The sequence below is a fragment of the Chiloscyllium punctatum genome, chromosome 38 (genome assembly GCF_047496795.1).
Source record: "Chiloscyllium punctatum isolate Juve2018m chromosome 38, sChiPun1.3, whole genome shotgun sequence".
Taxonomy (NCBI): Eukaryota; Metazoa; Chordata; class Chondrichthyes; order Orectolobiformes; family Hemiscylliidae; genus Chiloscyllium; species Chiloscyllium punctatum.
The window spans coordinates 44,176,292-44,193,721 of record NC_092776.1 but is presented as its reverse complement, the minus strand read 5'-3'; the positions used below and the strand labels follow the sequence as shown (position 1 = coordinate 44,193,721).

The following is a 17,430-nucleotide window of genomic DNA, read 5'->3' as shown; positions in this document are numbered from 1 at the left end:
AGTCAGGTTTCCAGGCCCCGCAGCTTTTGCTTTCTATTGAAGGGTATTAACGGTGAAGACAGCGGCTCATCCCGTAACCTTGGAGGCAATCCCCATCCACGTTAGAAAGACGCAGCCATGTGGACATTATAGAATGAAGGCACAATGGTGTGGAGGGCCCGGTCAAAGAGGATTGAAGCAGCCAATCCCACCTTGTTAAACAGAGAGCTCCCCTTCACGGGTTTTGAAAGAAATTGCCCTTCTCAAAAGGATTCCCAGAACAGACTCGGATTTGACCAACCGTAAAGCGTTTTGGCCTTGAATCCTGAAAGCACATGGAATAGGTGACTCCCTGCCCTCAGCCCCGGGAGCAGCTGCCCAGCTCCCAGCCCCAACAACAAATCCGCAAAAAGTTCACAGCTCCACTCCTCACTCCTGGCCAGGAGAGGGAAATTAAACACGAAACAGAATCGATCAGAAATGACAGGAGAGGCAACACTGTCAGAACTTACTGTTGGGATTCGGCCGGCCGGTGGTGAACACTTCCAGCGGTGAGCTGTTGCAGTGGGGTGTGTGTGTGTTACTGGGCCTGGGGTTTTTGTGTGTGTGTGTTCAAGGTTTTTATAGAAATTCGCGAAACCAGATCATCCACCTCCTCGGATGACGTCTTGGCCAAATTTAAATACTTTGTGGAGTTACAATGGTCAGATTGCGAGCGATCCCCCGCGCGATGGTGCTGGGAAGCGACCGTGCTGAGGGAGGATGGAAACAACGAGGAAAGGTGCTGCTGGGTGGGGGGGTGGGTAGTACTGCACTACCATGGGACTGGGAAGACAGGTTCACCAGCAGCAGCAGCAGGAGCTGCACCACCTCCCTCCACCAAGAAGGCCAGAATAACCAGTAACCACTCACAGAAAACACACTATGACAAACACCGGCAGTTACTAAGTTGAACACTTTGTTATGCTTTATTAGTCCGTATAGCCCGGGAGTAAAGGCCATGCCTAGAGGCGAGTCGTTAAACCTGATTTTTATTCAATGGGAGGTAGTAAGGATTCACTCTCCTGCCCCTACTCTAGAAGAATAACAGGCCCACAGTGCACAGCCCTTTCGAGGTGCCCACTGTGACATTCTGCTCCAGGGCACAAGGTGCCCTTCTCGTTAATACTTGTTTGCAAGTTGCGCCCTGTTTCTCAAGAGCTGCCGCCCTCACTGAAATACAGAGGCAGCTACTGCACGTACAGAGAAACCCTGGGATGGGGCTAATCAGAGGGCAGCAGTGCATCCGAATCACTAGGCACCGAGTCAGGGTCAATGTGGGGATTGATATATAATGTAGTGGGGATTGATATATAATGTATCGGGGATTTATGCGCGTCCGGAATGTGTGGCCAGCGTGACTGGCCGGCACCCAATCCATTAGGGAGGGGACACCCAGTGAGTACATAGAGTCTTCCCTTAGAGTCATCTTCAAACAGAAAAGGACCATAAGAGTTAATACTCACCTTCACCCCAGCACCCCCACCCAGATACCCCTCACCCCCACACAGATACCCCTCACACCCCCACCCAGATACCCCTCACTCCCCCACAGATACCCCTCACTCCCCCCCCCACAGATATCCCTCACTCCCCCCCCACAGATACCCCTCACCCCCCCACAGATACCCCTCACCCCCCACACAGATACCCCTCACTCCCCCCACACAGATACCCCTCACTCCCCCCCACACAGATACCCCTCACACACCCTCACACACCCCCACACACATACCCCTCGCGCCCACACACATACCCCTCACCCCCACACACATACCCCTTACCCCCCACACACATACCCCTCGCCCCCCACACACATACCCCTCGCCCCCACACAGATACCCCTCACACCCACACACAGATACCACTCACCACCACACAGATACCCCTCACCCCCCCACACAGACCCCTCACCCCCCCACACACATACCCTTCACCCCCCACACACACGCCCCTCAACCCCCCACACACACGCCCCTCAACCCCCACACACACCCCTCACCCCCCCACACACACCCCTCCCCCCCCCACACACATACCCCTCAGCCTCCACACACACATACCCCTCACCCCCCACACACAGATACCCCTCACCCCCCACACACAGATACCCCTCCCCCTTCACACAAGTACCCCTCACTTCACCACATACGCACCTCACCCTCCCCAGATACCCCTCACCCCTGCACACACTGATACCCCCTCACCCTCCCCACACAGTTACCCCTCACCCTCCCCACACAGAGACCACTCACCTCACCAGATACCGTTCACCCCCCACAGATACCCCTCATGACCCCACAGATACCCCTTATCCCCCGCACACAGGTACCCCTCTCCCCCACACACAGATACCCCTCACCCCTGCACACAGATACCCTTCAGCCCCCCACACACCTACCCTACACCCACCCACACACATACCCAACACCTCCCCCTCACACACATACCCCTCACTCCCACACACACATACCCCTCATCCCCACACACAGATACCCCTCACCGCCCACACACAGATACCCCTCACCGCCCACACACAGATACCCCTCACCCCCCACATACAAATCCCTCATCCCCCACATATACCCCTCACCCCCACACAAATATACCCCTCACCCCCCCCACCACATACACACGCCCCTCAACCCCAACACACACCCCTCACCCCCCCACACACACATACCCCTCAACCCCCCCACACAGATACCCCTCCCCCTCACACAAGTACCCCTCACCCCACCTCAGTAACACCTCACCCTCCCTAGATACCCCTCAACCCCTCACACACTAATACCCCACCCTCCCCACAGATACCCCTCACCCCCCCCACACACAGATAACCCTCAACCACCCTACACACACAGATACCTTCACTTCCCCACAGATACCCCTCACCCCCCTCACACAGATACCCCACACACAGTTACCCCTCACCCCCCACACACAGATGCCCCTCACCCCCCCCACACAGACACCCCCCACCGCCCATACACATACCCCTCACCCCGCACACAGATATCTCTCACCCCCCCTCACACAGATACCCCTCACCCCCCACACACAGATACCCCTCACCGACCACACACAGATACCCCTCACCCCCCACCCACATACCCTCAACCCCCCCTCCCACATACCCATCACCCCCACATACAAATCCCTCATCCCCCCACAGATACCCCTCACCCCCCACACACATACCCCACTCCCCCCACACACATACCCCCTCACCCCACCACACACAGATACCCCTCAACCCCCCACACACATACCCCTCACCCCCCACACATACCCCTCAAACCCCCACACATACCCCTCACCCCCCCACACATATATACCCCTCACCCCCCACACATATATACCCCTCACCCCCCCACACATAATACCCCTCCACCCCCCACACATATATACCCCTCACCCCCCCCCACACAAACACCCCTCACCTCCCCCACACATACCCTCCTCACCCCCACACATATGCTCACACCCCACACACACCCCTCACCCCTCCACACACAATACCCCTCACCCCCCACACACATATCCTCACCCCCCCCACACATATCCCTCACCCCCCACACACACCTACACATACACACCCCTCACCCCCCTCCACACACACCCCTCACCCCCCCACACACACACCCCTCATCCCCCCACACACACCCCTCACCCCCACCACACACACCCTCACCCCCCCACACACTCCACACCCCCACACAACCCCTCACCCCCCCCACACACTCCACACCCCCACACACACCCCCTCACCCCCCCACACATACCCCTCACCCCACACACACACACACCCCTTAACCCCCCCCACACCCCCTCACCCCCCCCCCCCCACACACCCCTCAACCCCCCCCACACACCCCTCAACCCCCCCACACACCCCTCAACCCCCCCCCACACCCCTCAACCCCCCCACACACACCCCTCAACCCCCCCCACACACCCCTGAACCCACCCCCCACACACACCCCTCACTCCCCCACACACACCCCTCAACCCACCCCCCACACACACCCCTCACCCCCCACACACCCCTCACTCCCCCACACACACACCCCTCACTCCCCCCCACCACATAAACACCCCACCCCACCACATACACACCCCATCCCACACACACCACACACCCCCCACACACACCCCACACCCCACCATACACACACATCCCACACCCCCCACACACATCCCACATCCCCCCACACACACACATCCCACACCCCCCCCACACACACACCCCACACCCCCCACACACACACACCCCACACCCCCCACATACACACCCCACACCCCCCCTACACCACCCCTCCACACACACCCCACACCCCCCCAACCCAAACACACCCCACACCCCCCACACACACACCCCACACCCCCCACACACATCCCACACCCCCCAACACAAACACACCCTTCAACTCCCCCACACACATCCTTCAACTCCCCCACACACATCCCTCAATCCCCACACACACATCCCTCACCCCCCACACACACACCCCTCACTCCCCCAAACACACACCCCTCACTCCCCCACACACACACCCCTCACTCCCCCACACACACACCCCTCACTCCCCCACACACACACCCCACACCCCCCCAACACAAACACACCCCACACCCCCCACACACACACCCCACACCCCCCACACACACACCCCACACCCCCCCAACACAAACACACCCCTCAACTCCCCCACACACATCCCTCAATCCCCACACACACATCCCTCACCCCCCCACACACATACCCCTCACCCCCCACACACATACCCCTCACCCCCCCACACACATACCCCTCACCCCCCCACACACATACTCCTCACCCCCCCACACACATACTCCTCACCCCCCCACACACATATCCCTCACCCCCCCACACACAGATACCCCTCCCCCTCACACAAGTACCCCTCACCCCACCTCAGACACACCTCACCCTCCCCAGATACTCCTCACCCCCTCACACACTAATACCCCTCACCCTCCCCACTCAGATACCCCTCACCCCCCACCCAGATACCCCTCAACACCCCACACAGATACCCCTCAATCCCCCTACACACAGATACCCCTCACTTCCCCACAGGTACCCCCTCACCCCCCACTCACAGATACCCCTCACACCCCCACACAGAGATACCCCACACCCATCCACACACATACCCCACACACCCCCACATACATACCTCTCACCACACACACACATACCCCTCACCCCCCACACACCCACCCCCTCAACCCCCACACACCCCTCACCCCCACATACAAATCCCTCATCTCCCCCACACATACACCTCTCCCCACACACATACACCTCTCCCCCACACACATACCCCTCAACCCCCCACACACAGATACCCCTCACCCCCTCACAGATATGCCCTTAACCCCACCCCCACATACCCCTCACCCCCCACACACTTCCCTCACCCCCCCACACATACCCCTCACCCGCCCCACACATACCCTCCTCACCCGCCCCACACAAACCCCCCTCACCCGCCCCACACATACCCATCACCCCCCACACATACGCCTCACCCCCCACACACATATACCCCTCACCCCCCACACACATATACCCCTCACCCCCCACACACATACCCCTCACTCCTCCCCATACACCCCTCACCGCCCACACACACACCCCCTCACCCCCCCAGACACACACCCCTCACCCCCCCACACACACCCCTCACCCCCCCCACACACACCCACACCCCTCAAGCCCCCCCACACACACCCCTCACCCCCCCACACACACACCCCTCAACCCCCCTCCACACACACACCCCTCAACCCCCTCCACACACACCCCTCACCCCCCCCACACACACACCCCTCAACCCCCCCTACACACACCCCTCACCCCCCCTACACACACCCCTCACCCCCCCTACACACACCCCTCACCCCCCCACAAACACCCCTCACTCCCCCCCACACACCCCTCAACTCCCCCCACACACCCCTCAACTCCCCCCACACACCCCTCAACTCCCCCACACACACCCCTCACCCTCCACACACATCCCTCACCCTCCACACGCATATACCCCTCACCCCCCACACACATATATCCCTCACCCCCCCACACACATATACCCCTCACCCCCCCACACACATATACCCCTCACCCCCCACACACAACCCTCACCCCCCACACATACTCCTCACTCCTCCCCATACACCCCTCACCCCCCCACACACACACCCCTCACGCCCCACACACACATACCCCTCAACCCTCCCCACACACACCCCTCACCCCCCCACACACACCCCTCACCTTCCCCCACACACACCCCTCATCTCCCCCCCACACACATCCCTCATGCCCCACACAGACATACCCCTCACCCCCCCCACACACATACCCCTCACCCCCCCATACACACATACCCCTCACCCCCCCCACACACATACCCCTCACCCCCCCACACACATACCCCTCACCCCCCACACACAGATATCCCTCACCCCCCACACACAGATATCCCTCACCCCCCACACACAGATACCCCTCACCCGCCCCACACAAATACCCCTCACCCCGCCCCACACAAAGATCCCTCACCCGCCACACACAGATACCCCTCACCCGCCACACACAGATACCCCTCACCCGCCCCACACAGATACCCCTTACTCCCACACACAGATACCCCTCCCTCTCACACAAGTACCCCTCTCCCCACCTCAGACACACCTCACCCTCCCCAGATACCCCTCACCCCCTCACACACTAATACCCCTCTCCCTCCCAACACAGATACCCCTCATGCCCCACACAGATACCCCTCAAACCCCCCACACAGATACCCCTCAACCACCCTACACACAGATACCCCTCACTTCCCCACAGATACCCCCTCAGCCCCAATCACAGATACCCCTCACCCCCCACACACAGATACCCCTCACCCCCCACACACAGATACCTCTCACCCCCCACACACAGATACCTCTCACCCCCCACACACAGATACCCCTCACCCCCCACACACAGATACCTCACCCCCCACACACAGATACCCCTCACCCCCCACACACAGATACCCCTCACCCCCCACACACAGATACCCCTCACCCCCACACACAGATACCCCTCACCCCCCACACACAGATACCTCTCACCCCCCACACACAGATACCCCTCACCCCCCACACACAGATACCCCTCACCCCCCACACACAGATACCTCTCACCCCCTCACAGATACTCTTCACCTCCCCACACAGAGATACCCCTCACCCCACCAGGTACACCTCACCCCCACACACAGATACCCCTCACACCCCACACGCATACCCACACCCCCAACCCAGACCCCTCACCCCCCTCACACCCCCCTCACCCTCCACACACATATACCCCTCACCCCCACCACACACATACCCCTCACCTGCCACACACACACCGCACCCCCCACACACAACCCACACCCTCCCACACACAACCCACACCCTCCCACACACACCACACACCCCCCACACCACACCCTCCCATACACCCCCCACACACCCCCCACACCTCACACCCCTCCACACACACCCCACGCCCCACCACACACACACACCCTACCCCACCACACACACTCCCTACCCCACCACACACACACACCCTACCCCACCACACACATACACCCTACCCCACCACACACACACACCCTACCCCACCACACACACCCCACCCCGCCCACACACACACATCCCACCCCGCCCACACACACACATCCCACCCCGCCCACACACACACATCCCACCCCGCCCACACACACACCCCACCCCGCCCACACACACACCCCACCCCACCACATACACACCCCACCCCACCACATACACACCCCACCCCACCACATACACACCCCATCCCACACACCACACACCCCCACACACCGCACCCCCCCACACACACACCACACACCCCCACACACACACCACACACCCCCCCACACACACACACCACACACCCCCACACACACACACCCCCACACACACACACACCACACACCCCCACACACACACACCACACACCCCCACACACACACACCACACACCCCCACACACACACACCACACACCCACACCACACACCCCCACACACACACACCACACACCCCCACACCACACACCCCACACACCCCCCACACACACACACCACACCCCCCCCACACACACACACCACACCCCCCCCACACACACACACCACACCCCCCCCACACACACACACCACACCCCCCCCACACACACACACCACACCTCCCCTACACACCCCTCCACACACACACCCCACCCCCCAACACACCACACTCCCCCACACACACCCCAACACCCCCCACACACACATCGCACACACACACACACCCCCAACACCCCACACCCCCCCACACACACCACACTTCCCCTGCACCACCCCTCCACACACACACCCCACACCCCTCCACACAAACACATCCCACACCCCCCACACACCCCCCACACCCCCACACCCCACACCCCCCACACACACACCCCACACCCCCCCACACACACACACACATCCCACACACCCCCCACACACCCCACATCCCCCCCCACACACACACACCACACCTCCCATGCACCACCCCTCCACACACACCCCCCACACAAACACATCCCACACACCCCACACACACCCCACCCCCCCCCCACACACACACCACGCCCCCCCCACACATAACCCACGCCCCCCACACACACCCCACCCCACCACACACACACCCACCCCCACCCCCTCCACACACCCACCCTCCCACACTCCCACCCCCACCTCCCACACACCCATCCCCACCCCCCACACACACACCCATCCCCACCCCCCCCACACACACCCATCCCCACCCCCCCACACACACAACCTCCCCCAACACCCCCCACCTCCCACACACCCATCCCCACCCCCCCCACACACACAACCTCCCCCACCCCCCCCACACACACCCCCTCCCCACCCCCCCACACACCCCCTCCCCACCCCCCCACACACCCCCTCCCCACCTCCCCACACACCCTCCCCCACCTCCCCACACACCCTCCCCACCCCCCCACATACCCCCACACCCCCCCCACACACACCCTCCCCCACCTCCCCAAACACACCCTCCCCCACCTCCCCACACACACCCTCCCCAGCCCCCCACACCCAACCACCCTACCCACCCCCCCACACACCCACCCTCCCCAACCTCCCCACACACTCTCCCCACCCCCCCCACACCCCCCCCACCACCCCCACACACACCCTCCCCCACCTCCCCACACACACCCTCCCCCACCTCCCCACACACCCTCCCCAGCCCCCCACACCCAACCACCCTCCCCACCCCCCCACACACCCACCCTCCCCACACATCCACCCTCCCCAACCTCCCCACACACCCTCCCCAACCTCCCCACACACCCTCCCCAGCCCCCCACACCCAACCACCCTCCCTACCCCTCCACACCACACATCCACCCTCCCCACCCCACCACACTCACACCCTCCCCAACCTCCCCCCACACCCACCCTCCCCAACCTCCCCCCACACCCACCCTCCCCACCTCCCCACCCCCACCCCCACCCTCCCCTCCCGCACACCCACCCTCCCCACCCCCACCCCCAAACTCCCCTCCCCCCCGCACACCCACACTCCCCACCCTCCCCTCCCCCCCCGCACACCACCCCCACCCTCCCCTCCCCCCCCGCACACCCCCCCCGCACACCCACCCCCACCCGCACACCCACCCCCACCCTCCCCTCCCTCCCCCCGCACACCACCCCCACCCTCCCCTCCCCCCCCGCACACTCCCCTCCCCCCCCGCACACCCACCCCCACCCTCCCCCCCCCGCACACTCCCCTCCCCCCCCGCACACCCACCCCCACCCTCCCCCCCCCGCACACCCACCCCCACCCTCCCCTCCCTCCCCCCGCTCACCCACCCCCACCCTCCCCTCCCTCCCCCCGCACACCCGCCCCCACCCTCCCCTCCCTCCCCTCCCCCCCCCGCACACCCACCCCCACCCTCCCCCCCCCCGCACCCTCCCCTCCCCCCCCCGCACCCTCCCCCTCCCCCCCCCGCCCCGCACACCCACTCTCCCCCCCCCCCCCCCCCCCCCCACCCTCCCTCCATCTAAAATTGTATTCTCGCTGTTGTGTATAACCTGTGGATCTAACGTCAGCAATGGCCCTAACTTTCATAAAACTCCATCATATTGTTAAGTTCTTGACAGCGTTTTACCTCTCCAATTCTAAATATCCAACTGAATTGCTTACAGAAATAATTCATATAAATCATTTATACTGATTTATACTGATTAAATTAATCAGTACAATATAAAATCTAAAATCGAGTCCCTTGGAAATCACCGACTCGGAGGGTAACTGAGCTGCACATAAGGACCAGGTAATACTGGGGCGGCAGGTGTTAAAATATTGACCAGCAGAAACAGTCTCCAGAGAAAACTACAGTATTACTTTACTCCTGTTTATAAACTTCAAAATCCTAATGTTAAGCTGCTTCCGGTATTTTCTTGTTGTTTCGGTTGCTGTATAGCAGGTACTTGTTATCGTGTCAGATTCAGGGCATTGCTGACTGTCCTAGTTCTGACCAGGCCCTGGTTGCTCGCTGCCACATTCGCTACTTAGTTGCACAAGATTTCCTTTTCACCACATCATTATTTTCACCTTGTAAAATAGTTCCTCTTGCCCACATTTGTTTGCTTGCTCCCAAGCAGTGGCTGGAGTAGTTTGGGATTTAATTATCCGCAATGGGGGTTGTCTTTAAAACAATCCTAGGCCACCAACTGTGCGCCACTTATGCTTCTAAATCCTTAAAATGCTACTTAAAGCAGAAAGCCCGCTAGTTACTGTTAGTAAGTTATTTTGATGGTTTACAGACGCTGAGACTTTTGAAAATCAAATTAATTTCTTAGAAACAAGCAGAACTTGACACATCCCAAATCAGACAGCAGCGTACACATTCAGCCGAGTCTGTTGATTTGCCAATGTCTATGGTTCAGGTTCTGTTCTCTAATGTGAACATCTTCATCAGGGGAACCCAGTTTCACTTTGATAAATTGATCAGCAATTTCCTTGAATGGAGCGGCCTTCAGTTCCAGGTGTATCTTATCATTTAGCCCCGGGCTGGATATTGAAGACACCTGCCAGTTCGAACCTGTCCCTTTAGCAGAAAGAATAGCACCGAGACCCTCTGGAGATGAGGTTTTTTTTCCTTTAAATCTCGGCTCACCTCCAGAAAGCCCTCCTGATAAATCGTTTTCTGGATTTCGGGGAGTCAGCTTTTCCAAATCAAAGCAATTAAAAATCAATTGAATCAGTTATCATTCTTTGAAAATAGCTTAAGCCTGTGTCCTGCCTTCAAATCGTGTCAATCTCTTTCCAGGAGACTCCCTTGCAGGGAGTCCCACGCCTATTTAAACAGTTCATGGAACATACCGACACGGTACAGGATACGAGCTGGCGGAATTATTAACATGGGATGTATTTATTTTTTGCTGTGTGCTTCCCCCTCAAATGCATTTAACTCCACATAGCAACAGTAATTAACAGGCCTTGTATTAAATAGTATTTGTAAAGTTAGAATAAAACTTGTCCAGGGGAACTGAAATGCACCTTTTTTTTAGGACTTTGAATTATATGGCTTCTGAATTAACATCCTGACCAGTTTCGTGTATTGCGGCTAACGGCACACTTTCTTAGTCTCGGCTGTCTCTCGCTGAAACATCGTGACCATTTTCTCAAAGCTGTTTAATTAAACAACCAGCAGGGAATATTCACGGTAACATCCAAGCCCACTTTGTCAGATCAGCAAACATAACGGGATCAATTGGCCGCAAATGCAGGTTTAAACACGAATATACCATCCGTTGACATCCCGCGTTGGCCGTGCAGGGTGTTACCTTTGTTCTCAGTCGCACAGAAATGTCATGTCCTGGAGCTGTGAGCCTTATTCGAGACGCTTGCCCGGTTCCCATTAGGTCTCCCGGCCGAGGAGAGTCCTGGGCATGGGCGTGTTGGCCAACTCGCCGCCGCGTACCCTCGTTGCATAAGCTTCCGAGTATTTGCATTTGAGGGAACTGCAGTATGAACACATACCGGGATCCGCACACAACCCTTTCCCGGGGCGGCGGGAGAACTGTACTCAAGTGAATTCGTTACAACAGTGGAAGCATCACTTCCCCCAGGAATCCACATCTAACCCCAACTCCAATGTTACCTGGGAACTACCGAATGGAAACAGCACGCTTTGCTTTTAAAAAAAAATCATGATACACTGACTCGTTTTAAAAATCTGATCAAATAGACTTTATTTTCAACAACCAAGACTTATTGTTTTTAAAAGCGGCGGCTCAGTGGTTAGCACTGCCGCCTCACAGCACCAGGGTCTTTGGTTCGGGGGACTGTGTGGAGCTTACACATTCTCCCCGTGTCTGTGTGGGTTTCCTTTCACAGTCACAAAGATGGACCGGTCAGGTGAATTGGCCACAGTGTTCAAGGAGTCAGGCCTAAGTATAGGGGAGGGGGAAATTGGTCTAGGTGGACTTGTTGGGCCGAAGGGCCTGTTTCCCTACTGTAGGGATCCTATAAAAAAGTTCTAGTATCTGTAGTTTTCTTTTATTCAGCCTTTTTAACCAAAAAAGCCCCAAGTAATACCGCCCTATATAAACTGGAGAAATCTGGGTATTTTCAGTCTAATCCACTCGGAAAGAAAAGGTTTAATTTACAACAGAAGAGCTCTCCCGTGGCTGGGGAGAAATGCAACGGATTCGATCCTCCCCTGCTTTTCTTCTCTCTCTCTCTCTCTGGGATTTTCCTTCAGCACCAATTAACAGGCGGCTTGTTTCATCTTTGGGTCAAAGTACCGGCCGGGCCATTCAGTTTTCCCCAATCTGCTGCCGGTTTGGGAATGCTCGGCTCCTCGGCTTTCGCAGGTTCCTCTCGAGAATTACCGGACATGAGCCGATACCATCCGACCACAGCACAGAAAACAAACAGCCGCCAGGGATTAGGGGGAGCACTCTATTACACTGTTGTTTTTTGCGGAGACATTTCTTTCCTGCAGACACTCATCAAGCGGAGTGAGCCTTCAGGCCACACACACACACACAGTGCTAGACTGGTTTCTGAACCTGCAGTGAGGCAGACACGTTTACGCTATTCTTCTTGTTATTGAAACATTGTAAAGTTTGTTTACTGAAGTAAAACAAGACCTTTTTTATTTTGGCAATACCGCCAGAGGTTTTCTTTTTGAAAAAAACCAAACCATCCTCTTATATTCAATTGGACTGTTGCAGAGAGCCGCCTAGTTTGTTATATATTTACATCTGAAGTACTCTCCCACACAACTACTTTCTGATATCACTAAATTACCCATTTTTAAAAAAGAAATCTATTAACCACCACCAGTAAATCACCCATGTTTCTGACTGAATAATTTACACACAAAGTCCACTAAGGGACCATCAAATGTGATGGGAGACAAGGGGCTAAATCAAAATGGAGTTGGAAGGGGAGAAAGCCCCTTCAGTAAAATAATAATCTACTAACAAAAAAATTTTACCATCAGTTTCTTTAGATCAGATTAAATTCCCTCCACTCTGGAAACAGGCCCTTCGACCCAACTAGTCCACACCGATCCTTTGAAGAGTGACCCACCTAGACCATAATTTGACTAAGGAGCGTCGCTCCGAGAACTTGTGCTTCCACTTCAACCTGTTGGACTATAACCTGGTGTTGTGTGATTTTTAAACTTTGTCCACTCAAACCAATGCACCTAACTCTATGGGCAGTTTAGCACGACCAATTCACCTCACCTGCACATCTTTGGACTGAGAGGAGAAACCAGCGTAGACACAGGGCGAATGTGCAAACACTCGCCCGACGGTGGAATCGAACCTGGGTCCCTGGCACTGTAAGGCAGCAGTGCTAACCACTGAGCGGTAGCAGGGCCAGAGTTATTGATGGTCTTTTATGGATGTAGATGGTATTGTAGGCAACAAGAGGCAGTGGTTAGCACATTAAAGACTTCACACCTATTATTACTAAAAGCCAACTCCTCTCCTTCCTGCCAGTACTACCAGAAACCATTACAAGTGTGATTCAAGGCCTTAGCTCTTCAAAACTAACATGTTTAAAATCATACATGCTGACTAATTTTAGCCTTCTCTGCAGTTGACCTATTTTAAATAATTTTAGAAACTCTTTTAGGGAGCCATTCCTGCTACCTTAATCATTCCAGAGCCTTTAAGTTGACAGTACAAGGACACATGCCACTTCATCAATAGTTCAAAAGAAAGACATCAAATAAACTGTGGACAATTCATTTGAAACCCAATATTCAATCGTTGCAAACTTACTTGTACTATTAAAGTTCCTACATCAAGACTGAGAATTTGAGACAACAGGGAATTTAGTCCTACTAATATCATTAGCTTTTGGATTGGGAATGCAACTTGAAAATGAATTGGTGTGGTTTTAAAATGTAGTGATAAATGTATGTGAAGAATTAAAATACAGTCAAATGAAGCAGATTACAAGGTTCACTGTATTTCTGTATCACTTAATACCCAGAAAGCAACCCAAATAATGTAAAAATAGCATCACTATTTTTACTTTTATATTTGTTTGATTTTGAGAATTCTATACAGGTTTCAGTACTAACACTATTTTATCTTTGGTAGTTTTTAAAATTCAAATAATTATTTGATTACAGAGTCATAGAGATTTAGAGCATGGAAACAGATCCTTCGGAAGAGATTTGTGAGGTCTTCGTATCCACGGTGTTTCAAACTCCATTAATTTTTAAAATTTCATAAACATGATAGATTTTTGTATCTTGCTTTTCTAAAAAAGTTGAAAAGAAATCTCAAATAGCACAGAATAGTTCAATTAAACTCAGGAAGAGACATGCATTGTTGTAACGAATCATCGAATCCCTACAGTACAGAAAAAGGCCAATCAGTCCATCAAGTCTACATCAACCCTCCGAAGAGCATCCCACCCAGTCCTCATAACCCCGCAATAACCGTGGCCAATACACCTAGCCAGCAGTTCCCTGGACATGATTTGCAATGGCCTATCCACCTGGACTGTGCGAGGAAACCAGAGAACTCAGAGTAAAAACCATGCAGACAGGGGAGAGTGTGCAAATGCCACACAGTCATCCAATGTTGGAATTGAGCCTGGTCCCTGGCACAGAGGCAGCAGTGCTAAACACTGTGCCACAATGCCTTCCCAATTTTAAATTTTGAAGAGATTTTGAAAAAGACAAATCAGTGGCAAAGGAAGAGTGTTCTATTGCCTATTGTTCAAGAGACATGTTCAGAGACTGGAACCCAAGCCAAGGTATGTGTGGTTGGAATAATGAGAGAACGGGAACTTTGGGGAGATCAAGTCAAGGTTGTGGGACACAGAAACGAAGGACAGAGTGAAAAATCTGATGCAAGTAGTAAAACAATTAGCCCATGAAAGGTTATAGCATAAAAAGAAATACTTTGGGAGTAGCAGTGGGACAGTGTGCCACATTAGAGTTCTCAAAGACTTCCTCGGTCACTAGTTGGGAGGATTCAACATGGAAGCATATCATCCGTTACCAAATGTTTTGATTTTTTGCCTTGAAAAAAAATTGTATACAACCAGCCTAAGTAGTTATATTGATGGTCAGCAAGCCATTTTACATCAACAGTTTGGGCACTGTATCCACACCAAGTACTGTATGTTGCAAGGGAGTCAGTAAGCAGAGTGATGTCAACAGTGTGCATTCAATTCCTACACCAGCTGAGGTCACCATGAAGGATTCTCCTTCTCAACCTCTCCCCTTGCCAGAGGGATGGTGACCCTCAGGTTAAACCACCACCAGCCATCATTTTCTGATGAGGGAACCAGCTGATATATCGAGAGATACAACCGTTTAAGTCAAGGTTTATCCAAAGCAGCTCCACAACATAGGACTACTCTACAGACTGTTCCCAGAGATACACAGAAGCAAGCCTCTATTGCAGCTGGAGGACTATCAACACATTTTGGTCTGGCTGAAACTTTCTGGACTTCCATTGTAAAGGATTGACCTCAGATTTTCCTGACTGGCATATTCCAAGATCCAGACACACACACACACAAACAAACAAAGTCTGGGCAGCTGCTGCAGTAACACAATGCAAAAAGGTCACTGCCTAAAGCCTCAATAATATAGCCCTCAGCGGGTGTCTTACAATTAAGGTAAATTGTGAATCAAGAGGTTGAAAATATATTGAGGCACCCCCAGAATGGGACATGGTGTATTGATTTGAAAAAATCTTATTTTCTGCTACTTCCAAATTGAACTTCCAAGTTTTGTTTGGGCTTTATAACAGGCGTGGAACTTATTTTGTAAGTAATAAAACAATTAATACAGTTGTATTGAGTAAAACATGCTGTAAATTCTGTAATATTCAATCAAATCAAATGTTTTGGTTTTTTAAAAAAACACATTTAATAAAGTATATGATTGTATCCTGTGCATCAGTATATTCAGAAACATTCCTTAAATTGTAAATGTGAACTTTAAAACATATTAGCACCATATTGATTGCCCCAAGGCTTGTTGCTAACTTTGAATGGAATTATAATGCCAGAGAGCAAAGCAGACTTGGCAGTACGAAATAATTCTCTACATCAATTACCAGAGTATGTGATGTAACAAGGTCCTTCCGTAATAAAGGGATACAGGAGTGTCATAGGTTCTGTTCACTCAGAGGGAGCTGGACTAGTGTCACGTACAATGCACATGTAAATAAAAGGGGGACTGGGTGACAGGACACCAGCCTCTGTTGATTCTTTTAAAACCCACCAAAAAAAAAGGATACAGGGAATTGCAAGAAGAAATAAAAGCACTCAACAGGTATGAAACAGGCAGCACTATGCCAAGTTGATCCATAATGCTGTCTGAATCTTGGAATAATCTTACTTCCTTGAATTCATTCACTGGTATATTTTCCTTTTTAAAAAAAAACACATTTTACCCACACATTAAACATGACTTGTTTCATTTAGGTAGCAAACATCAAGACAAATGGGTCTCTGGACTAGCATTCCAATGACTGAGGTAATGCTCAAGTGAGACAGGTTCTAATTCCACCACAGCACATTGTTAAATTTGAATCCAATACAATTTGGAATTAAAATTCTAATAACCACAAAATGATAGTAAAACACATCTGGTTCACTATTGCCCTTGCAGGAATGGAAACAGCTGTCCTTACCTGGTCTGACCTACATATGGTTTACAGCAACGTGGTTGACTCTGAAAATACCTAGGAAACCATTCAATTGAATTAAACTGCTAAAGTTCCTCAAACAAACAAAAAGGAACAAAATGAAACTGGATGGAT

The 17,430-nt window shown here is 53.8% G+C and overlaps 1 protein-coding gene across 2 annotated transcripts in view; it reads right to left on the bottom strand.

Moving 5' to 3' along the window:
- Positions 1 to 12,231, bottom strand: part of LOC140463567 (cytochrome P450 26C1-like) — a 41,072-nt gene extending 28,841 nt beyond the window's left edge. Inside the window, exon 1 of one of the 2 annotated variants that reach the window (XM_072557738.1) lies at positions 11,962 to 12,231. The gene's annotated coding sequence lies outside the window, so the exon portion shown is untranslated. Of the gene's footprint in view, positions 1 to 491; positions 711 to 11,961 lie in introns of those variants that run through there. The other variant, XM_072557737.1, reaches the window with a different exon arrangement.
- Between the last annotated feature and the right edge of the window lie 5,199 nt (positions 12,232 to 17,430).